This window comes from Mustela lutreola, chromosome X, assembly GCF_030435805.1.
Source record: "Mustela lutreola isolate mMusLut2 chromosome X, mMusLut2.pri, whole genome shotgun sequence".
NCBI classification, from domain to species: Eukaryota; Metazoa; Chordata; class Mammalia; order Carnivora; family Mustelidae; genus Mustela; species Mustela lutreola.
In genome coordinates this window covers 17,489,498-17,515,048 of record NC_081308.1, presented here as the reverse complement: position 1 = coordinate 17,515,048, position 25,551 = coordinate 17,489,498, and the positions used below count along the sequence as shown (strand labels likewise).

Sequence of the window (25,551 nt, the reverse complement as noted above, 5' to 3'; positions counted from 1 at the left end):
AAACCACAGCTCAACACTCCCACCCCCCCAGAATTTCTGAGTAATCAGGTGTGGGGTGGCAGAGGGGGTGGAGAATCTGCATTTAAAAAAAAAAGATTTTATTTATTCATGAGAGAGAGAGAGCACAAGAAGGAGGAGAGGCAGAAGGAAAGGGAGAAGCAGACTCCTTACTGAGATGGGAGCCCAACATGGGGCTCAATCCCAGAACCTGGAAATCATGACCCGAGCCGAAGGCAGACACCCAATCATCTGAGCCACCCAGGTGCCCCAATAATCTGTATTTCTAATCAGTTTCCAGGTGATGTCCATACTGCTGATCCCAAGAGCACACTGTGCTGTGCGAGCCACTGAGGTCCCTGATTGTGATGTCCCAGTGAGAGGCAGTGGAAGTGACAGTTTGTTGGATTTAGGATATATTTGGAGGGGTCTAGTCAATGAAACTTTATATTAAACATTGTGATCCTAGTTTGTTCTTTTTTAAAAAAATATTTTATTTTTATTTATTTGACAGAGAGAGATCACAAGTAGGCAGAGAGGCAGGCAGAGAGAGGAAGGAAAGCAGGCTGAGCAAAGAGCCCGACGCGGGGCTCTATCCCAGGACCCTGAGATCAGGGCCCGAGCCCAAGGCAGAGGCTTTAACCCGCTGAGCCACTCAGGCGCCCTGATCCTAGGTTATTCTTTAAGTAGGTTTCCTCTTTGTGTGTTTCTGCATTTTAGTTTATTTCTTTATTTTAAAATTTTTAAAATTTTGAGCCTCAGATGGCTTTATTTGGAAAAAGACACTTGAATTGGCTTTTGGTTGGGGGCATGGGCAAGAGGGGGTACCCAAGGCAGTAGATGCCTCCAAGGGTAGGCTGAGGTCTGAGGCTGAGCCTCAGGTATGTTTCTTGTTCCTGATGTAACCTCGCACAGCTCCTTCCCCCAAAGGCTCTATGGAAGCCTCAGGAGCAGAGAGCTGGAAGGGATCACAGTGGCTGTTCACTGGACTGCACCTGATGGTACTGTGCACACCAGCTTCACAACCATGGTCTTGGAGAAGCTGACTTGGCTGAAGGAACTGGAGCCTTCCCTCAGCTGAAGCTGGACTGGAAGGAGCTTAGGCTGTAGCTGAGGCCAGGGCTCATGAGGCCACTGTAGGCTGAGTCCACCTGAGTCACCTTCTGCATCCCAGACTCCAGATGGCTCTCCTTGCCCTCCAGCAGCTTGCAGTAAGTGGTGATCTCGATGTCCAGGGCCAGCTTGACGTTCACGAATTCCTCTTACTCATGCAATTGCCATGCCATGTCCTGCTTGGCTCACTGCAGGGTGGCCTCCAGCTCGGCCAGGTTGGCATTGGCACCCTTAAGAGCCAGCTCCCCACACTGCTCTGCAGCAGTGGTGGTGGTCTCTGGGGGAAGCCCTCTGGCCTTGGAGGCCCTCCATCTCAGCCTGGAGTTGGCTGATGTTGTTGTTCATCTCGGAAATCTCCATCTTCATGTGACAGCAGCCATCCCCGTGCTTTCCAGTCAATATCCACAGCTCCTTGTACTTGATCTAGTACATGGTGTCAGCCTCAGCCTGGCTATGGTTGGTGATGTCCTTGTACTGGACCTTGACCTTGGCAATGAGGCTGTCCAGATCCATGGAGGAGCTGTTGTCTACGGTCAGGACCACGAATGTGTCTGAGATCTGAGTCTGGGTCTCACTGACCTCTTCATACAGCTGCCTTAAGAAGCTGATCTTGTTGGTCCATCCTTTGAGGTGAGACTGCAGCTCTACCTTGTTTATGTAAGTTTCATCCACCTCCTGCTTGATTAGGACACATTCATACTCCCTGTCTGCATGCTCTTTGATCTCCTCCTACTACTTATTTTTGAATCCTCCACCAGTCCCTGCATGTTGCCAAGTTCCACTTCCAGCGTCAGCTTCTCCTGGCCCAGGAGGTCTAGCTGCCACCAAAGGTTGTTGTGATAGCTCTCAAACACGTGGTCATTGTTGCTCCAAGCTGTTCACTGCTGCTGCACGAGGCTCCACTTGGTCTCTAGAATTTTGTTCTGCTGCTCCAGGTGCCATACCTTGTTGATGAAGGAGGCAAACTTGTCAAGGGTTTCCAACTGTTCCTTCTCCTGGGGTCCACCAGCTTAGATCGGGTCCATCCAGCCTAGATGCTGGGGTCCACCTCCAGCTTAAGGGGGCTCAGCAGGCACTGAGCTAGCAGTGAGGCCCCTCATACCCCTGGCCACACGGTGGCTCTGGACCATCCTCACGCCAGTGCCAAGCCCACATGGGACAAGGCTGAAGAGCTGATGTGGGTGCCAGGTGCACTTGTGTACTTGTGACTGCTGAAGGCTCTGGGGGCTGCAAGTGGACACCTTGTAGGACTTCTGGGTCACCCTGATGGATATGGTGGAGGCTAGAGTGGAGGCGAGTAGGCGAACCTGAGAGAGTTCGAGAAGGACAAAAGAAGCTGCTTCTATGTGGGGGCTTTTTAATTTTTTAAATGTAAGAGCCAGTGCAGTTTCCTTTTTTTAATATTTTATTTTGAGATTTTATTGATTTATTTATTTTTCAGAAAAAGAGAGCACAATCAGGGAGAGCAGCAGTCAGAAGGAGAAACAGACTCCCCACTGAATAGGGAGCCTGATGTGGGGCTCGATCCCAGAAACCTGAGATCATGACCTGAACCGAAGGCAGACGCTCAACCGACTGAGCCACCCCAGCATGCCTCAGTGCAGTTTTCTTAAACATACAAGCTCTAGGTTCAAATCAAAACTCTACCACCTATCAGTTGTGCAGTCTCATACAATACTTCATTTCTCATTTGTAAAATGAGATAATAATGAGATAATATGATAAATGGATAATATGAGCAGGGGTTCTTGCAAGGAATAAATGAGACACCTCCTGTAAAACTTATCATGGGGGGGCCTGGGTGGCTCAGTCAGAAGATCATGGGACTCTTGATCTCATTGTTGTGAGTTTTAGCCCAACATTGGGTGTATAGATTACTTAAAAATCTTTTTTAAAAGATTTTATTTATTTGAGAGAGAGAGCAAGAGAGAGCACGAGTAGGGAGTATGGTGTGGGGACGGGGGAGGGGCAGAGGGCAAGGGAGAGGGAGAAGCAGGCTCTCTGCTGAGCAGAGATCCTGATGCAGGGCTTATCCCAGACCCTGAGATCATGACCTGAGCTGAAGGCAGCCACTTAACCTACTGAGCCACCCAGATACCCCCAAAATAAAATCTTTAAAAAAATAACTTACGGTATATGGAATATGGATTTTTGCCTGGTTCAAAATGGGGCAAGGAGACACTGCTTAGATAATATAATGAGGATTGTCAAAACAACAGAAGAAACTTCTCATTTCTTTCCATTAAAAATTTTAATTTTTTTAAGTAATCTCTACACCCAACATGGGTCTTGAATCCACAACCCTGAGATTAAGAGTCATATGTTCCACCAATGGACCCAGCCAGGTACCCCTCCATTTATTTTTTAATATTTTTTGATAACTACAAAATTTGCAGAAAGCTAATTTTTAAAATTTCAATTTTTATCACTTTCACACACAGCATATATTGTGTCAACAATAATTCGATTGTCAACAATAATTTCTGACTTGAAAAATTTAGCTTGTATCTTCTGGACAAATTCTGTACAGTATTATGTACAGTATTCACAATGGACATTTTTGCCACTTGGATTCAATGGGTGTTGGTGAGAACTGCAAACTGGATATCTGTACTTGGCACTTGGAAATTTTCATTTACTTATTCAGTTATCTTATCAGTGGCACAATTAAAAATTGCTGAATTATTATCTATTCAGCTACAAAATTGCCAAAGGTCAAAACCTCTGATACCGGTTTTTGGCATACTGACAGGCCAAAGGAAATGATGCAAAAAAATTAAACTGTTTTCAGAGCTCAGCAAAATTTTGGCCAAGAAAAGTTTTCATGCAGGAAACATGATGCAAACATCTATTTTTTCTTACCTTTCAGAAAATGGAATTGTCTCCTATATAATAATACATAATTTCAACAAATTCTTCTGCATCCAATTAGCTATAAAAAGAACTAACCATCAAAAGGCAATCATCTGTAGCAAAAGCATTTTATCTTTGTAGATGCCAATAAAGGTTTCATTTCTTTGGAAAAATAGACAAAGATTATTCTCCAGCAAAATATAAACAGTCTCCTTGCATGCTGTAATGATCCAGTCTTGTTATTTTCTGTTCCAGTGGTTTTTAAGTGGAGACACACATCAGAATCACAGAATCACAATGGCCCTGGTCCATTGTGGATGCAAGGCTGGATGCAAGGCTGAGACAGTCTGAGGCTGGAGCATGGACATGTTCGTGTTTACATGTTCTTTAGGCTCCTACTGCAAGACCTCCATTTTGTGCCACGTGGCAGTTTGGGTAAACAGAAAGCCCTTCCACCACAGAATACCTAGAAGTGCTAGATAAGGGTGCCTGGGTGGCTCAGTGGGTTAAGCCTCTGGCTTTGGCTCAGGTCATGATCTCAGGGTCCTGGGATCAAGTCCCGCATCGGGCTCTCTGCTCAGCAGGGAGCCTGCTTCTTCCTTTCTCTGTCTCCGCATGCCTCTCTGCCTACTTGTGATCTCTCTCTGTCAAATAAATAAATAAAATCTTAAAAAAAAAAAAGAAGTGCTAGATAAAATAAGGCGAGCACCTTTTTTATAAAATTTTTTTTTCTTTATTTTTAAATTTTATTCTTTTTATTGTTAATCTCTATGCCCAACATGGGGCTCAAACTCACAACCCTGAGATCAAGAGCCATGTGTTCTTCTGAGTAAGCCAGCCAGGTGCCACCCAACCCTTTTCTTAAAGTTTATTTACTTTCTGTTAGAAGGCAAAAATAATTTTTTAAGATTTATTTATGGGGGGGCTATGTATAGTCTCACGTGAGTGGGGGGAGGGGCAGAAGGAGAGAGAATCTCTGAGTCTCCATCTGAGCATGAGCTGGACTGGGGCTTGATCTCATGACTCAAGAGATCATGACCTGAGCCTAAATCAGGAGTTGGGCACTTAACCAACTAAGCCACCCAGGCACCCTGAGGAGGCTAGTATCATTTTATCTATCTGTTTATCTATAGATTTTATTCATTCATTTATTTATTTATGGCATGAATGGGGATAGGGACAGAGGGAGAGGGAGAGAAAGTTTGGGGCAGACCCTGCACAGAGTCTGGAGCCTGACTCGGAGCCTGATCCCATGCCCCTAAAATCACTACTGGAGCCAAAAAGAGTTGGAAGCCTAAGCGACTGAGCCTCTGAGGCACCCTGGCAAGTATCATTTTAAATGCATCATTAGGAGAGTAAGGGAAATATTTCAAAGCCAAAATCAGAGCTGGGCCTACAGTTCCAGGTGGTAAGGAGCTGCTGACACTGATTCCCTCTGGAGGGGAAGAGAGAACTCTTAATCTTTGTAACCAAGATGCTTAGATTTTAAGGGCCTTGGGGGTCCAGAGAAAAGGGCCTGGAAGCAGACAAGATGGGGAGCTGGAACTAAGAACCTTGTATAAACTTGGGACCATGAGAGGGCTACAGTGGGCTAGAAAGCAAAGCCATTTATTAGCTGAGGTAGAAAACAAAGAAGCTTGTTATGCTTGTCTGACCTTTGAGTGAGGGGGTACACACACACACACACACACACACACACACACACACATCCACGGGAATGAATAATTATCACCTTTACTGAGGGTCGCTTTCAGTCCGAATTCATATTACCTCTGTGGTCTGGCAGCCCCATGCTAGGAAATTAGTTTAAGAGATGATTGTAGACTGGATCATTTTCAGGGCTCTTGGGAAAAGCAAATGCAGGACTTCTCTTGAGGGGCACAATCAAGTAAGACCAAAACAAGGTTGTGGGGGACTGTGGGAGTAATTTAAGCAGAGCCCAGGTGCTCCTGGGGTGCTGCAGCATGGCTGAAGACAGGGTGGACTGCCTTCTCCAAGTGCCACTACTCTGAGAGTCCAAAGGTGTACCCTAAGCCCGAGAATTTGTCCAGTGGGATGACAGTAAACAGGTGACTCTTTCACCATCCTGTCCCCAGCAAATGATATAGTTAGAGCCTTGTGTGCAAGCTTGCATATAGGAAGTACTCCTTGCTGCTTCCCTTGAACTTTAGAGTTGACTCAGATTAGGGCTGGCCTTCAGCCATCACCTGCTGGTGTGAGGCCACGCTGCCAGGAACTCCATGGGAATATGAGTTCAAAGGCCAAAATAACCCAACCTCCGAGGAGTACAGATACCTCAAAAGAAAAACAACAATTTATGCAGGAAACCAAGTACCAGTTGTAGTGGAAATACTAACAAGCCAATCAAGTTTTTTAAGTAAGTGAGAAAGAACTTCCCCTTCCAGTTAAGATGGAAAAAGTTGCAAGATGCTGCCATTCCAAAGTCACTGCTAATCGAAATCTGCTGTTCTGTTCCAATAACCTGCAGAGCAATAAATGCATGGGTAAATGCAGACAGGCTAAATTTGATAAGAAATGGTGATCTATGGTGATATTATTTACATGTGTGTGCTTACATTTTATTCAGTACCATACAATTTTATCTTGAAACTGCTGAGTCAATTAAGGGTAAATTGGGGGGAGATGTAAAGGCGAATGCATCACTAACAGAACGGTCTATTAATTTGTGGTTCACTGAAAGACTAAGGACTGTTCAAACAAACAGCTGTGAAATTTTCCCTAACCCTTTGTCATGGAGGTATAACCCCAAATGAAAATCAGGGTGCCAACATTATGGGCCTACAACCAGCTTTATAAGAAGAGCCAGTCAAATTTTAATTTATTTAGCATTACTTCACTTGCAGATTATTTTCACAAATTGCATTCACCTCTTCAACCTTTCTGGATTGAAGCATACCATGTAGGAGAGCTACATGGCCTTGAGGTAGGGAATTGTCCTCAAAAGCTTTGTAGAAACCTAAGTGTCAGTCAGAAGCAAGATTTGGTCAGTAATGGAGCCCTAAAAAAAAAAAAAAAAAGCCTGGTGAGCTGGGTAAATATTCTACACACTATCCTGGGGAATGCATCCACTGTGAGTCTCAACAAATGTCCAAAATGTGTGATGCTTCAAACCCTGAAATTATGGCAATCTAAAGAAACCTGATTCCATTTTGGGGAAGAGACAGTCTCTTTAATAAATGGTGCTGGGAAAACTGGACAGCTACATGCAAAAGAATGAAACTACATCACCTTTTAACACCATACACAAAAATAAGCTCCAAATGAATTGAAGACCTAAATGCTAGACCTGAAATCATAAAAAAATCCTAGAAGAAAAAAACAAGCAGAGGTTGTTTTGCCTGGCTGGCTTTGTCAGTACAGCATGTGACTCATGATCTTGGGGTCGTGAGTCTGAAACCAACATTAAGTGTAGAGATTACTTTAAAAATTTTTTAATCTTAAAAAAAAAAGGCAGTAATTTCTCTGAAATTTGCTTTAGCAACATTTTTCTAGATATGTCTCCTAAGGCAAGAGAAATAATAAAAGCAAAAAAAAAAAAAAAGGGGGGGGGACTACCTCAAAATAAAAAGATTTAAAAAGATTTTGCACATAAAAAAAGATTTTGCACAGGGCGCCTGGGTGGCTCAGTGGGTTAAAGCCTCTGTCTTCAGCTCGGGTAATGATCTCAGGGTCCTGGGATCGAGCCCCGCATCGGGCTCTCTGCTCAGCAGGGAGCCTGCCTCCCCCTCTCTCTCTGCCTGCCTCTCTGCCTACTTGTGATTTCTGTCTGTCAAATAAATAAATTTAAAAAAAACCTTTAAAATAAAAAGATTTTGCACAGCAAAAGAAAACATTAACAAAACAAAAAGGCAGTCTACTGAATGTGAGTAGATATTTGCAAATGATGTATCTGATAAAGGTTTAATATCCAAATGTATAAAGAACTTAGACAACTCAAAACCAACCAACCAACAAGGCAAAAAAAAAAAAAAAATCCCATCTAAACAATGTGATTAAAAAATGGGCAGAGGACCTGAACATACATTTTTCCAAAGAAGACATCCAGATGCCAACAGACACATGAAAAGATGCTCAACATCACTCATCATCAGGGAAATGCAAATCAAAACCATAATGAGGTATCACTTCACACCTGTCAGAATGGCTAAAACAAGACAAGAAACGACAAGTGTTGGTGAGGATGTGGAGGAAAAGGAACCCTTGTACACTGTTGGTGGGAATGTAAATTGGTGCAGCCACTGTGGAAAAGAGTAAGGAGGTTCCTCAAAAAATTAAAAATAGAAATACCACAGGATACAATAATTCCACCACTGGGTATTTACCCAAAGAAAACAAAAACGCTAATTTGAAAAGATATATGCACCTCCATGTTTATCTCAGCATTATTTACAATACCCAAGATATGGAAGCAACCTAATTTCCTATCTACAGGTAAGTGGATAAGGAAGATGTGGTATATATACACAATGGAATATTACTCAGCCATGAGAAAGGATGACATGATGCCATCGGAGACAACATGGATGGACCTAGAGGGTATTGTGGTGAGTGGAATAGGTCACACCGAGAAAGACAAATACCATATGATTTCACTTATAAGTGGAATCTAAAAAAAGTGAATAAACAAAAAGCAGAATCAGACCTATAAAAACAGAGAACGAGCTGATGGTTACCGTAGGGAAGGAGGGTGCAGGGGAAAGCGGAGTGGGAGATACAGGCTTCCAGTTACAGACTGAATAAGTTATGGGAATAAAAGGCACAGAATAAGGAATACAGTCAGTGATCTTTCAGTGGTGATGTATGGGGACAGATGTATGGGCACAGATGGGAGCTACACTTGTGGTGAACACAGCATAATGTATAAGCTTGTAGAATTACTACATTGTACACCTGAAACTAATGTAACATTGTCAACTATAAGAAACAAACAAACCCGATTCCATTTTCACACTTAAATCCTCTTTCTTTACTCTAATTCCAAATATCTCAAGCCACATTCTAACGATTAGATATCCCATATAGCTTCTTTAAAGGGAAAAATGTACAGGTTAGACAGGTAAGAATAAAAAAGTCCATTCAGCAGTTTTATTTCCCAATAAAAATTCGTCATGAAGCATCTTAGGGTGTCATATTTAGTCCCTTGTGGGGTAGTCTGAATCACGATCTCGGGGATAAAGCTCATAGACAGTAACAACCAAGGGCCAGACTTAGACCAGGGTGAATTCATTACGATAAACACCATCAAGGGAGTAGCCGTCCTGCTGGCCCTTCTTGGTTGTGTACCTTTCCTATCCCGTCTACAGTGCATATGGTGACTATTCCAGTCCCTACTGCTCAAGAACTTAGAACGAAAAGAAGTAAGGTGCGGAAGCTAGTGTTTGCAGTGTGTGGTGTTTTACTCCGGCACTCTAATGAAACTCTGCCCTCAAAAGTCAGCAGGACCGTCCTGGTGGCCCAATGCAACGTCTTCTCAGTCTTTATCCTACACTCGCTTTGCTACCTGAACCTGCCAACCACTGTCTCAGCTCACGGGAATCCTATCTGAGGCGGTCCAGACTGCAGAGAGACAGAAGGGTGAATCCGAGCCACAGTTCAGGAAATTAAGCATGAAACCTAAATATTTATAAGGCATCAAGTAATTATGTGTGCTAGGCATTTTCTTTCAGGCACCCGTGATGTATCAGTGGGTAAAACAAAGACCGCTGCCTACGCAAATGAATAGAAATGTCTCCAGGAACATTAATAGAATAAAGGATTTTATTCTCCCCTTCATGTCCCTGTAGGTTTTATTCTCATTTTTATTGTAGTACTTTCAATGCATTATTATTTTTTAAGGTTTTATTTAATTATGTGACAGAGAGAGACACAGCAAGAGAGGGAACACAAGCAGGGGGAGTGGGAGAGGGGGGAAGCAGGCCTCCCGCTGAGCAGGAAACCCTATGTGAGGCTCCATCCTAGAACCCTGGGATAGTGATCTAAGCCAAAGGCAGCCGCTTAATGACTGGACCCACCCAGGTGCCCCAGTACTTTCAATATATTATTGCAATTGTTTGCTTATGTGTCTGTCTGTCCATCCTGGACTGCGGCCTTTGCGATGGCAGGGATGGTGTATTTCATTATCCTGACACTTGGGAAACATTCCATAAATGTCAGTAGAACTAATCCTGAATGAACAAATGAAGCCGGGTTGCTGAACAGTCCTGAGTGCTAATGTCTTCGAGAGATTGTGCTTATCTTGATCTTAGGGGAAACCAGATTTTATATTAAAAAGAAAACCCACAATAAAGGAATACTGCACTAAAAGAATACATATTAAACAAGAGTCAGGGCTTCTCTCTGCCCCCTATCACTGACGCTCAAGGCAAGGCCACCATCATTTACTTTTCTCTGGTTTAACAAAACCATCTCCCAGTTTGGCTGTGTTCCTCTTCCAACTGGTCTTCTCTCCCTCAATCTGTTCCTCATAATGGAGCCAGGGAGTGTTTTAAAATACGACTATGTCTGTGTCATTTCTTTTTGCAAAATTTGCCATAGTTTTGTATTTTCATCAGTTTTTGCTGTATAACCAGTCCCTACATCTGAGTGACTTACCAAAATAAATATTTTTATGCTGTTAGGTCTGCAGGTTGGCAGCAATTTGGCTCACCAAGGCTGGCTTCAGCTGGGTAGGACTCCAAGGTTTCTGGTTGGGTTTAAGTATCATTCTAGGGCCGAGGCTGACGGGGCAGTGGCTCCCTGAAGCTTGTTCAGGACACAGACCACCACAGGGGCGCAAAAGGGCAGGTGAACCCAAGTAGCTCATTCAAAGCTTCCACGGGCCTTCTCTGCTACCATTTCATTGGCCAAAGCCAGTCATATTGCTAAACTCAAGGTCAAGGAGCAGGGACGTTCGCTCTGCACACCGTAAAGCTGTGGTCAGCTCTGTAACATGAAGGGGGGAAAGAACTGGGAGCAACAGCCCAGTCTTAGGGTTCAGTCCAAAAACCCCTTCTCCATCGGTTGGCTTACTTTCCCATCTTCTTTTGCAACTTCTCCACCTCTCTCACTTGCAAGCCTTCATCCATGCTACCGCCGTCTCCTGATGCACTCATCTGTCTCTGTCCCTCACCCCCACCTCCCTGCTCCCACGCGCCCCACAGGGCTCATCTTTCCTGGCGGTGGGTGTAAGCCGTACCTCCTTGGGACTGAGTGGGTCGCTCCTTCTCTGTAATTGACTGGCTCCCCTGACTGACTGTGACCCTCCTGAGGTTGGGGAACTGTGACTCTGTTTCACCAGCCTGGCCCCAGTTAGTGCCTTGCATACAGGTACTTATTCTGTTTGTAATTCATCGAAGGTACACATAAGCAGGAACAGACAACAGAGAATACGATTTGGTTTGAGGATCTGCTCAAAGTAATTTATTTTGAAAAGTCTAGGATATACACATGTCCAAAAGGCTCAAACTATGTGCATAGCCTTTTCATTTTTTTCAGAGTCCTCTCTGGTCTCTGATGCTTATTTTCATTACACAAATCTCCCCTTTGTTAGACTTTTGTCATCTGCGCACGGCGTTGCAAGACAGCTTGCTGGTGAGCCCGGTAGTATGAGGAAAGACTTTACCCTGTGGCTGTAATAAAAAGACAGAACTGGGCTGACGATGTTTGCAACAATTCAAAGGATACAGCCCGAATATTGATCAGCTCTTGTGGCTGAACGTATGCCGAGGGACAAAAGCATTTCCCCCAGGATGGAGTGGTGAGATCTGCCTTTGTTAGGATACACAGGCTCTAAGTTATTTGTTTATAGCCAGAAGACTAATTCTTAATTGATGCATTTCTGAGTGAAAAGACCCAGATGTTATATGCTAATTTTCTCTTTTAGAGTGTGTCAATTTATGCAGTTCTGGCTTGAGGGCTGGGAGAGTATATCAGTCACACCTGACTACCTGCTCTACATGAAAATATGAACTAGAGTGTTGTCTCTGGAATTTGAGGAAGAAAATTTCATTAAGGACGGGAGCCATTCCTAGTCCTCAGCAAAGGGCAGACAAGACGATCAAGTAAAGATCTGAATGTGACTGGCTGGTGGGTGTGGGTTGTGTTTTGGGGGGGCGGGGGGGATGGAAGAAGTCATGGCGGACCCAAACCTTCCAGGTCCCAGCATATGGGTTTGTTTACTTCGAGAGGTGATTGCCAGCTGAGGCCTGTGTTCTTGCAGCTTATTTCAAATTCTGATGATAGAGAAATTATTCCTTTTTCTGATGATGAGAAATCTGATCCAAGTTGCATAGGCTTAGAAATGCCTATGCTAGTAATTTGCTAAATTTAAGGATATAGGACTTCACAATTAGATTCTCATTTAAGAAAAACCATCTTGCTTATTTAGAGAATTAGTCTTTTATTAGTCAAAATGGATTTGCTTCTGAGGCTTAAACTACTTGGACTCATTTCAGGCAAATGTTTTCTAAGAGCTGAGTTCTTAAATTGAAAGAGAAACATAAGCCAACATAATAACATATTTAATGAGCTGCATGAATGCCTTAAAAAATCCCATCCTGGCCAAACAGTAGAACAGATATCATAACCAAAGCTGCCAAACAGCTTCTGCCAAAGGGCCCAGATTATCCTAGGTTACAGTATAGACTCATGGCATTTATTTATTTTTTCTATTTTCTGCATTTCTTCTTACACAAAGCTCGGTCCTTTTAAAATGTAGCCTGATTTTTCCCTGCTTATTTCCCTGCTTGGCAACATGAAATTGACTGTTTTTCAGATGAGATCAATAATCTCTTCGGAAAAGCATGTGGGCTCGTATGTGTCGGGAAGCAGTGGGAAGTGGTTATAAAGAGATGGTGGAAACACTTTACATGTGCAAGCAGGGATGTGGAGGACTCCAGATTGCATGCTTAACCTCTTTCGAAATGTCTCCCGTCCTCTGTGTTGTGAGCCTTTATCTCCCAATTACTGCAGAAGTTGCCGTGAAATTCTCAGCACAGCTGCCTGAACTTCACAACAGCCTTGGGCATGTCCCCTCTGCGTGCATTTCCTCATTCACAGGACAGCGAACCTGTTCCGGTGGCCACAAGAGAGGAGCCCAGCAGGACAGGGCTGGTGGAGGAGGGCAGGGGAGGGAGAGAGGGCTGAGGCTGCAGGGAGCGGCTATTCTGGGATCTGGAGGCCTGGAAAATCATGGATTACGAGGTGAAGAAATGGCTTCTCGAGGCACACATTTCCAGGGCTCCAGGGAGCGGCCCTGGAAGATGAACTTGCAGGGATGGGTGTTCTGCGGACCATGCTCTTCTGACTTGCCTCCTGAATCTGACCTCCTTAGGGCCCTCTCATGGCTATTCTGCCAACACCTGCAGGCCTCCCAGCGTTCTTTAAAGGAACCTGACCCAGTGTGGTTGTTTGGTCATTGCCAGGGTTTTTGGCTAATATAAGGAAATACTTAATGAGCAGAGACAGACGAGAGTTATGGATCTCCTCCCCCACAAGCAGGTAGATACCACTACAGAGCCAACCGAATTCTGCCGAACGTAACTAGTACTTAGAGTGAACAGTCACCAGACAACTTGTCCCCAAGAGTTCAGTGAGCTCACTGTCAGCTCCTTAGGCTTTCCAACAAGCCCCTGGTCCCAAAGGTTTCATCCAAGGCAGAGCTGGTCCTGCTGTAAAGACAGGTGACCGGGCCTTTCAGTGGGATCAGGACCCCATTGTCCTTTTGGAAGGGAGCACTTGCCATATTAAATAGATGGGTGTAACGACCCTCTTGGCTGTTAGGTGTAGTAGATTCTTATTTTCTTATTTATGCAAGAGCTGTGAGGCTCCTTGAATCTTTCTGGTCCCTCATGTGTCTCCAACACCACTCATTTCACCAGTGAGCAATGATTTGCAACGTCCCCTGAGTTCACACAAAAGCCCCACGGAAGATTCAGATGGCTGTTTGCACAGCTACCCTGAAATGTGGTTTACTGATGAGAGCCCTTCAGTGTTCACTAACTGCCCCTGGGGTGTAGATTAAAGTACATTTTCAGTCCTGTAGCAATTTCTATGCTCCTTTCCCCCCACTCATCTCATGCGTATAATGGACAATATTATACACATCCTTCATGGAAATAAAATAACTCAATAAAATCCTTGCCCCTCACAGTAAAGCAGTGTGCACGTTATTAGCCATTGTTCCTCAATTCCAAACTCCTCTTTGTGATGCTGGCGTGGGAACTCTGCGAGCGTGCCTGCTTTGCCAGCCGTCCCTGTTAGGCTCTGCCTGTAGGGGCCTCGGGGAGGGACCACAAGGCTAGAAGAAGAAGGCACTGCTCATTCCCTGGGTCCAGCCTCGGCCCAAACTACACTTCACTTTGTCAGCAGTGTTACCTTGCCATGCTTCTGATGCACCAGCACCAGCGTAACCCCTCCCCGATCAGAGGTCTGGGTCCCAGCTCCACGGGACACTTCCTCTGGGAACTGACTTCTTCCCCTTGTCTCTTCAGCCTTAGGGTGGGTATCTGTTTCTGGCAGTTACTGTCTTTGAGTTACCTCATTGTTCCTGTTTTATGTTTCCAGGCCTCCAGTACTTGCTCTATATTAAACTCACTCTGTTAAAATAACTGGTCTGGGTTCTGTTTTCCAGAATGGATCCTAAATGATACAGTCAGGGTCTAAACAGAAAAACAGAAGCAGAAAAAAAAAATTCTAGGAGCTTTGCAATGAAAATTTCAACCCAAAAGCTTGGTTTACAAGGAAAGGACTAAGAGAATATTATTATCTTTGGATAGCCCAAGGTCAAAAATGTCAGTATGGTAGGCCTATATTAGGTCATTAGAAGATTTTCCAGAATCTGGCTATTACAGTGATGTGACAGCAGGTATTGGGGAAGCAGGAACTGAGTGCCTGGGTGTAATAGACATTGTACTAGTTGGTCTCTGAAGCTGGCCCCAGTAATATCTTCCCTCCCTTTACACACATACCACTCTTTCCATCAACATAGAACTTCTTTTCCCTCCCAGTGAATTTGGGCTTTCCCTGTGACTTGCTTTATGGTGATATTATGGGAATTCTGAGCCCAGTCATTAATAGAACTGCCAGCTTATGCTTCTTCCCCTTGGGATACTCCCTCCTGAGACAGTCCCTCTCATAACCCATTCACTGTGCTATGAGAAACTCAGGCCACAAGGCAAGGCCACATAAAGGCGAACTGACATCCACTGCTCAATAGCCCCAGCTGAGAGCCCAGCAGACAGCCAGCATTTGCTACCAGCCATACGAGAGTGCAATCTTGAATGTTCTAGACCAGCTGGGCACCCAGATAACTGTAGTCCTAGCTAAAGTCAGGTGGAGCAGGAGAACCACCCAGCTGAGCTCAGTCAGCTAAGGGATGGTGAAATAGAATGAGATGATTGTTTAAGCCCCTAGGTTCTGGAGTATATGGTATATAACAAGAGAGAATGAGATCGGACAGAAAGACCAGTTACCAGATATTGGGAGGATGAGATCACTGATAGGAAACCTGGGAACATGGTTACCAAGGTTGGTCAAACCCATCCTAGAAGTATTTGTACCTCTACAAAATGATTCCTTGTAAACCAGCATACCAGCATGAACATCTGATTATCCTCGATGCTACCAGAATTTAGGGAAGGGTCTGAAATCCTTTGGAGGGCTGCTTAGGGGATGGAAGATGAAGCACTGGGACAGAGTGAAGAGATGAGAAAGGTCTCGGCAAAGTTGCCTATATGGGAATGGAGGGTATTCCTGGAGTGAGTGAAGACAGGAAGACCCAAGGTGGGTGTGAGGCTGAGACTGAGAGTGGGCAGGGGGCCAGGCAGTGGGCAGGAGGCTGAATTCTGGAGAAGTTCCTGGCAGTGAGCAAGTGGAAAACTTTGAGAACAAGGTCATCCAGTACTCAGTATTTGCTCTATACTTATGCCTTTTTGGAATGTTTTCTGTTGAAACTGATGTGGGAATGAGACCACAGACTCAAGAGTTTTTCAAATAGAAACACTTGGCATTTACTAAAACTATTCATGTGAGAAGAAAGGAGGAGAGAACCTGCAAGCCAGAACCAAATGACGATTTGCTTCAGTACTTAACGCACCAGTTTGACCACTTCTGTAAATCATGTGTGTGGTCCAAGATGCCCCCCTGCTTCCAGAAATTGTGTTGGGATTCGCAGGGGATGAAAACTCTTGTATGCATAAACAGATTTATACATCTTTGGAAAGCAATTAAAGTATACATTTTGAAAACAAAGGAAGTCAAAGTAAACAGAATGAGTTTACTTAGAAAAAGATTCAGGTGAATTAAAAAGAAAGAATTGCAGTGATGTCTTCTTGGCTCAGTTGATAGAGCATGTGACTCTTGATCTCGGGATTTTGAGTTTGAGCCCCATGCAGGGGTGTAGAGAGTACTTAAAAATAAAATCCTAAATAAAAGAGAGAGATTTGCCGTATTCACTAAGAACCTAGGAATTAAACATTGAGGGAACAAAACATTAAGGATCTACTTTGTTCATTGGGTTTTTAACTTTTTGGGGCATGTAACAACTTTTTTGGTCTGGGGATAGCTAATTTCCCTCAAGTAGACGAAGGATAAAGGCATTGCCTTTCTCACGTGGACAGAGATGAGATGAGGTAACAGAATAGGAAGAAATGTGTGAGTGAGACTCAGGAAGAGCTGGAATTCCTACTGAGAAGCCGTCAGGAAATTATGAACTCCTACGCATTTGCAGACATTTGGGGACAGCTTTGAGTTTCTCACAAGGTTTGGAGAGGCTTGAGCTGACTGAGCTCCTTCAAATCCAAAGAACAGACCCAGGTGATAATTAGAAGACAGTTCCAAGAGATTTAGACCCTGGTGCACATCACACATTGAATGTAATGCATTAACTTCTTTCCTGTGCGCGTGGAATAGTGCTTGTTCTCAACTATCCTTGGGAGAATTAAGAACACGGTCACCTGAATCGTTTTCTGTGTTCTGGGGTTCAGAAATGGATTCCCAATTGAGACATCAGGCTTTTATAGCCCAAATAAGGTACCTTCTGATAGAGTTTAGAGAAAAACTTTGGCAGTGTATTGAAGGTCCTAGTTGGTGAGAGGGTCCCTATTCTAGCAATCAGAACCTAAGGTTTCCCAGCTGGAGGACACCTTGAGAGTCATGGGATTCAGTGCCCCTATTTTCCTGATTGTAAAATGAAGCTCAGAGAGGTGAAGAGACTTGTTCAAGGTCAAGAGTTTGTTAGGCAACAGAGCTGGAAGGGGAACCCTGTTTTTTGACTCTATGCCTAGGGGTCTTCTGAGAAACAGTCCCATGTACTTGTGGCAGATTGTGTTACTGTTCCCCCCAAATATTCCCTTTTTTATCTCTTCAATACCCCTTCCCTGTGGCTCATGATCTCTCTTTTCCTTTTGCCTCAACATATTCCTGAGGGAATATGGCAAGGAGCAGAGCCATGCCAGACATCGGGTGTGAATGAGCAATACCTTTTGCTCAATGTAAGCCACTGAAGTTTGGAGTTGATTGTTACCATGGGCTGACAGTCTATCCTGACTGTTGCCGTTTTCTTCTGCCTTGTAAGCAGGCCATCTTGCAAGTAAGGGAATGTATTATCCACCAGTTGGCCTAGAAACTGCATTTCTCCTATAAGCTATTCATTTGGAATACTGCTACACATTCATTTCCTGAGTCTGGGTTGCCTGAGTTGTATCTGAATGGATCTAATCAACCTGGATAACTGGAAAGCAAGAGTCAAGAGTTTGGAAAAGAAACAGTGATGTTGAGGCCTTCCCTGACCACCGCTTCCTCCACTAGAGAGAAAGCAAGGGAAAGGGGTGGGAGGGTGAGGGGAAGGGGGCCAAGTCAAGAAAGGGACATGGGGGTTGCAGACAGGCAAAATTGACCAACTTCGTATGTTTGCTTAGGGCCAACCTTGAGAATTAGCTCTGGACCTGACCCTAGGAAGGTTCTTCCTTACTTGGTACTATTCCAGGTGGCCAACCCTTTCCCAAGAGGCTATTCCGTGTCTCTAATCAGAGGCAGAAGGAACTTTTAAGATGGTGCCTTTTGGACTATATCCTAAATATTAAATTTCAATTTCCACCTTTGCGGTATAAAACAATATCTTTGTTCTATATTGCTTCTTTTTTTCATAATCCAACTTTAAATGATGAAAGAGGTCAAATTAAGGTGTTCAATGGTGATTGTTTATCACATTGTCATTAACATCACCCATTGTGTCATTAAAATGAATCAGCTTAAGGTGAGGTAATGGTGGCCCCAAAAGTAGATTATGTCACTAGAGAATCACCCTTTGGCTGAAAATATTGTATACTTGCCCTGTGATGTGCACATCACCTAGAAGCAAATCCCAAACACCCGATTTAGTTGAAATATTATTTTAAGCTTTTAGAATTTTGGCATCCCCCTCAATGGAGTCTGAGTTACCTAAAGGTGCTGCTAAAGTCAGAGGCATTGTTACAACCTCAAAAGCCTAGGTCATTAAACAGCCACATATTTTAATTCCAATTTAATCCCAATTTCCTATATTTTATAGAGTTGTGAGTACCCTTTAAAAGGAACCCTGGAGGAAATCCATATGGATACAAAACCCTTTTAAAATGAATTTTATACTTGGCACTTCATGGACAAAAAGTCACAAAGCAATGAAATCAGATAGGAGCAAGCTTTTTGTCCCTCGTGACTCTGGCAGTTCAGACAAAAGCGATCTCACGTCAGCCTTAGGCAAGGAGCCATAAAATCTCTCTGAAGTAACCGCATGAGAAACAAGATGTTTTGTTTATGTATTGTAAAAAGTTCACAAAGACTCCATTATGTGGGAATGTTAAATATAACCCAAGTGACAACTCCATCCTAACATGGGCTGTGGCCGATCTTGCCTGGCCCACAGCAACCTAGCTACAAAGACTGCTCTTTTCACAAATATTTGGATTAGACACTCTCCGTTTAGGTTTCTTGTTAACACAGTGTGCCACTGTCCAGTTTGAGTGATCCTCCCTGTCCAGTGGGTGCCACCACAACCTACCATGACAGCACTGGGTGAGGGCAATAGACCCTGGGAGACAACGAATGAATGAATGGCAGTTTCTGGCATTCCTTCTTCAACCATATGCTTCCTCCTGCTTCTGTGCGTTGCACATCTGCCATGTGTTGTTCAAAGCACAGAAAAGCTGACCTGGATCAGAGGCAGGGTAGTGGTTCAGAGCATGGATTCTGGGGCTAGGCTGTCCTACTTCAAAACCTGGCCCTGCCATTTACTAAAAGTTCCTTAACCTCTGTATGCCTCAGTTTCCTTATGTGTAAAATGGGTATGATGTTGACTATACCTATTCACAGGGTTGTTAAGTGACTCTGGGAACAGAGGGTTAAGTGACTCTGGGAACAGAAAAGGGATAGAACATGTTGTTCCTGGCTCATAGGAAATGCTCTGTAAGTGCTAGCTGTCACTGGTTAGCTGTCATTGGCCCTGGTTGCTGTGATTTGGAATTACATCTGTCAGGAGACAGTCCATCTGGTTTATTGGAACACTCAGGTGCCAAGACGTCTAGAAAGACTATCATGGGAACCAATCTGAGGTTCTGGTCTCCCAAAGGCCACCCAAAGAGACCAGAGTCTGGGGGGGGGCAGTTTCACTAAATTTTGTCACTGGGTGGGACCAAGGTAGGCGTGGCCATCCCTAATGATGGACTTTGCCACTATTTCTTATAGGAAGACAGGATTTCACATACATGGTTTTAGGTTAAGAGGATTGCTTCAAAACATATGTCTGCGTTAAAGACCTACAACCAAAGGTTTAGTCCTACACAGGCCCTGTGCCACGTGAACAAGAGTATTAGTACCTCCACCCTTACTAGGAAATGGAGGTCTGGAATTGGTCTGGTTGCACAAGCCTGGGTCTGGGGTGCTTGATGGGGAGACCCTGGGCCCCGGCAGGTCCCAGCAACCTGCAGCCTTCCTGCCATGCCGTGGCAGATACCGTTGGCTGGTTATTCTATAACCATTCCTCTTTTCCCTTTGCCTACTTCACACTGGAGAAGCACAAATTCAAATACTACATGGTCTTGTTGGTACTGATGTGACAGCTTTGGCCAATGAGACATAAGGAGAACTCTTCTGAGAAATAGTTCCCCCTACTTTCTGCCTTTGGGGACAGTTATTTGAAGACAAAATGCTGATAGCTGTGGCAACCATTTTGTGACCATTAGGTGGCGAATCCAAGGGCAGAAAAGCCAATATGCTGAAGAACAGTAGGAGGGAAGGATGGAACCCCCCCCCCCCCCGAAATCTCTCTTTCCTTGTTGAGCTCCTGAATGAATCCTGGGACTGCATATCTCTGGACTATTTATGAAGTAAATAATAAATGCTCTTAAGGTTTAAGCCACTGTTAGCTGTTTTTCTGATACTAACAGCCAGAAACATTTCCAATGGTGCCTTAACTCTCACTCTGTGTGTCTAGTTGTGTACTTGAACTGCTGTCCTTTGTTCTGATTTGTACAACCTTTGGCCAGGAGGCAGGCCCTTGTCTGACCAGGCTTTGACTACCTCACCAGCTTTTCTATTTCTCTTTCTCCAAGGTGGTGGAATCGACTGTCCTTGGCCATTGGCTGAGACCCAAGGATGCCCTGCTTACTTGTTCTCACATGCAAAATCTGGCCGATATTCCTGCCCTGGTGTCACATTCACCGAATCGCACCCCTGCATGTTGAAGTCCTTCTAGCCCCAAGTCTTTTCTATTATTTGGAACATTTTGATTTGAACTACAGGCCTCCCAAGGCAAGGTCAGTTCCTTGAGTCCCAGCCCTGCCCAGTTCTGCCTGACTCCCGCTTCCCTGATAGGCCTTTGGCTGAGGCGACATCCTAGCATGGCTGGTAGCTAGGCCCACACTGGCTGGGACCCACACAGCTGGGAAGATTAAGGTCCTGAAACTGCTCCTCTTGGGGCTGAAGATGTTGAGTTCAGGGTGCTTTATCCCTCATTGCTCAGGATTTCTTGTGCTGCTGACTTGTCATTTTGACCTTAGCCAAGAAACCTGATCTTAGTCCCTACACTGTATCTGTTCAGAGCGGCTTCTCTGAAAAGAGGCCTGGATTTGAAGAGTTAGGAGGTTTTGGCTCTGGTCCCGTCTTTCCCACAAACAAATCAAAACAGGCTGCTCCTGTTCCTTTCTGGGCTTCTATTTTCTATGTACAAAACGGGGTGTCCTTCCTTTGCCCGACTCTGCCATTTACACATTTTAGGGAGTGATTTTTAAACTCAGAGACACAATAAAAATTACAGAGTACACCTTGAAGAAATTATTGAGGGCACTGAGGGAAATTTCTGTAAGGTCTCATGTTGTCTTTTTAATTTTGAGGTTTGGGGAGTATAATGAAAATTTCACTGGAGCCTGTCTTAATTTTAAACAAGTCACATTAATTTTCCCCCAGGGTTTTCTAACACACCAGAAATAAATTACAGAAAGGAGGAAAAAAAAAAACACCAAATAGTAATTCTTCCCAGCTGTAAACCTTGCTTTTTATGTGAATTAAGTCTGTGATCCCTAAAAATCCATTTTGCTCTTGGACAAATTCCAGAGACACTGCCCTCTTGGGGGAAACAACAGTGCCAGGGACAGAATGGCTGTTTGGGGATGAGGTTTCTCCTACGAGGGTGCTGATCCAAGAAAGATGCTTGAGAGTGGGAGTGGGGCAGTGAGCTCTGTGTTCCTGATTTCTGGCATATGTGAGGTACCTTCTCTCCTTTTCAATTTACTCTGCTGATTCTCTCTGCTCTGATAAGAAAAGCAGGCCCAGACCAACCTCGGTGGCAGGCCTGCTACATTAGCTCTGCTGGAAATGGCGGTGCCTGTAGTGTGCAGTCAATCCTATCCTTGGGGAAGCTCCTCAGGTTTTCATATCTGAGCATTGCTAGGCGCCAGCAACTGCCCACAGATGTGCTGAGAAGCAAAATGGGTGCAGGGCACCAAGAGAAGAAAGCCCATTTGAGGTCACTCATGCAGAGCTGGTAATAGAGACTTTTTAGAGAAGTTTTTTTTTTTTTTTTTTAAATTGTGGTCAAATATGCATGGTATTGGTCATGTTAATCATTTGTAAGCGTACAGTTCAGTGGCATTAATTACATTCCCAATACTGGGTACCCGTTACCAAAACTTATCCTCACCCCCAATACAAACTCTGTACCCATTCAACGACTGTTCCTTATTTCCCCCTTCCCCCAGCTCCTGGTCACCTCTACTCTGCTTCCTAGTTCTGTGAATTTGCCTATCCTAGATATTTTGTATAGGTGGGATCATACCGTATTTGTCCTTTGTGTCTGGTTTCTTTCACTTAGCATAGTGTTTTCAAGGTTCATCCATGCTATGGCGGCTTTCAGAACGTCATTCCTTCCCACAGCTGAGTAACGGTCCAAGGTATGAATAGACCACATTCTGTTTATCCACTCATCCATCCACGGACACTTGGATTGTTATCACTTTTTGTTTGTTGTGACTAGTGCTGCTATCAGTGCTCATGTAAAGAGGTCTGGTCAAGTCCCTACTTCCAGTTCTTTTGGATAGGGTGGGGACACTGAGTGGTAAGGATTTCACATGTGGTTGTGGTGTCATTAGCACTAACACAGGCAGCAGGGATTTGCAAATAGAAGACACGTAGCCACATCCAGAGCGTTAGGGTAAGGATCAGTGCAAGGAGAAGAAAAGGTTGGAAGAGATGGACCATATGGTCATCCTCTGAGATGCTGAGATTCGGTCAGGTCCACAGGGAAGGCAGAGCCAGGAGTCAGGAGCTGGGCACATGGTCCCTTTGCAGAAAGACTGCAGGAGATCAAGGGAGAGGGGAGCAGAGCTGACAGACAGGGAGACTGAGCAGCCAGGAAGGCAACAGACAGAGTGTCAAATAGCGGCCGTGTACTAAAGAACCAGAGAATCCACAGAAACCGAGTTGCTGGGCAGAGTAGGGGTCAAGGTCCAAACTGATCATCCAGAAGGCATTATAGGACCTGGAAACGAATAAGCTCTGATCCTGTGGCCATTCCCCCAAGCTAGGAGGCCTCTTGTATCCCTCCTACTGCTAACAGGGAGAAAACCGGGATGGATCTTGGTTTGCGAGGAAGGGCATCTAGATGAAGCACATCCTGACCCAAACCTACCTGTGGGGAAGGATCGTGGCAGCCATTCCCTTTTGAGACCAAAGTGAGCAGCTGAAGGCTCACGATGATCCATCATCCGGGACTATGACATGAGGGACTACTGGAAAACAGCGCCGTTTTATTATATGTTGGACCCAGGGGTAAATATATTGCGTGTGTACTGAGCAAAGGGTTCTGTTAGGAGGCCAAGAAGCACACATGCTAAATTCTAGGTGATGACTAACTCCAAACTACTTGGCTTAAAAATAACAGCAGAGGCCACTCCAGGCCGCAGAGGTCAGTCATTCTATGAGGGCACAAACCAGGTGGCGTCCTAATCCCCCTGTGCTACAGCCTGCTGGGAAGGGAATTTACACCTCCTCTCTAGGTTTATCCCTTGAGCAGAGGCAACAATAGAGAAGGTCACGTAGCAAAGACAGCCAGAACAGCTGCTGGGGCCGAATCCAGGGTAGGGGAGCTCTCAGCCCAGAACTGTACGGCTCTCCACGTTCCGGCTCACCAAACACGGCGACACAAATCCTGGATGGTAACAAAACCCGCCTGGCTGGAAGCCCGGGTGGTTTTCAGAGTGGCCTTCGAGACCAAATCATTTCTGGGGTCAGAAGTTGCACAGCCCGGTTAGGGTCTATCTGTGAGCTTCCCTGGGACTCGTTTCTACTGAAACTAGCAACCAGGTGTGATTAGGCAAGTTTCCTCTGCCACATCCCTGTCACAGAGAATCATACCTGTGCTTTCAGAAAGCTCCCGAACACTGCTCTGAATTTGCACACTGCATAACCCCTGCAGAGAATGCACATTGTGAGAGAATGTAGTTCGGGTTCCTTCTCTGACACATCCCAAAATCGGCCTCAACAGTATTAGGTCCCACTGTAGTCACCGGACACTTGGAGAAAGTCCTCTGCTTTCTGGCTTCTGATGTGTTTCTTTACGGCAGCTGCTTTCTCTGGGGGCCGTCTCTGAACTCCTCTTGGCTCCGACATACCTTTTACGTAAACCTCCCTGGGACTGCTTGCTGCTTCCATGGGCCTCTCCCTCCTCTGCAAACCTCGAGTCACTTGCCATATTCTGTTTTATTTGTGTATCTTAAACTCTCCTCTTGAGGTCACATGATTTTCTTCGTTTTTCCATGTCTCCAGTGTGTCTTGTACTACAGTGGCGTACAAGAGGTATTGATAGGCAATTAATGAATAAACTCACAGATACAGAAGGAAATTATATTTAATATAGTTTTTTGGAATTCCTATTCCAATAAAATTGTGCCAGTATATTTGGGAAAGTGTATCTAAGTATCTGACATTCCCAGTGTTTCAATATATCGATTTTTTCCTCCTTTTTCTTAGTAGAAAAAGCACCATCTGCTATATAGTTTTACTTAATTAATTAATAAATGATTAGTTAGGTCTCAAATGCCTCTGCCTCTACTCCTTCAAGGTGGTTAACTCTCATTCTTTCCTGTCCTCTGTTTTCTACCACCCATGCTTCACTTTCCTTGATAGTGGAACGGGTCAGTATGTGACCTCACTGCGTTTTTGTTGTAAGGAAGTGACTGGTGCCAGACAAAGTGAGATTAGACTAGGAATTTTTCAAACCCTTGTGTAGAATGACACATTTGGCCATATGGGAGAAGACAGCACCCTAGAACAAGTTGTTAGTCATAATGAGCTCTGGGGAGATCGTGTACCATGAGAGTCAAGCGAGGAACAGGCAGAGAACAGGACTAAGGACATTTCCTCCATTAATCATGGGACTGAGCACAGAGCTCTCCTGTGTACCCACTTAATCAAAACAGCATAGCTCCAAAGCAGAATTTCCTCCAAAGCAGGCTACACCCAAACCACACAAATGCATTAATTCAAAGTCACCAGAGTTGCCTTCCAGAACAAGACAGCCTATTAAAAAATGAATAATGTGCATTTCTTCCTGGAAAGAGCAAATCAATACCCCTCAGTGGGCCCAGGTAGGAGGGAATGGAAATGACAGCTCTTCCTTCCCATCCTTCTGGCTCACCCATCTCGCCCCCAGTGGAAGGGACAATTCACATCTTGTCTCCCCACACTGGCTGAGTCTGAAGTAAAAGAAGTTGCCCTCCCCCTGAATAATACATTTGACATTTCAGCTATGATAGATACTCTGCGGGCAAATATTTTCTTCTACACTGCATGCAGGCTTTAGGTTCGGATTACTCAGAGAAGTACCATGGTTCATACTGCAGATTCAACTACAGCCCCTTGACGGTTCAGTTCAGTTAAATAGATGTTTATTTTAAGTTTAAGGTGTTTATTTGAGCTTCTACTGTATACTAGATACTGTGCGGAGCATTATCAATTATCATTTCTTCTCTTGTTTTATAAACAAGGAGATTGATATCGGAGAGGTTTACTGTTATGCCCAAAGCCAAACAGCTGTTAAGTGGTAGAGCTGGCTTTTCA

At 44.5% G+C, this 25,551-nt stretch overlaps 1 pseudogene; it reads right to left on the bottom strand.

Moving 5' to 3' along the window:
• Window positions 1–978: 978 nt before the first annotated feature.
• LOC131822129 (keratin, type II cytoskeletal 8-like) lies at window positions 979–24,184 on the bottom strand (annotated as a pseudogene).
• Between the last annotated feature and the right edge of the window lie 1,367 nt (window positions 24,185–25,551).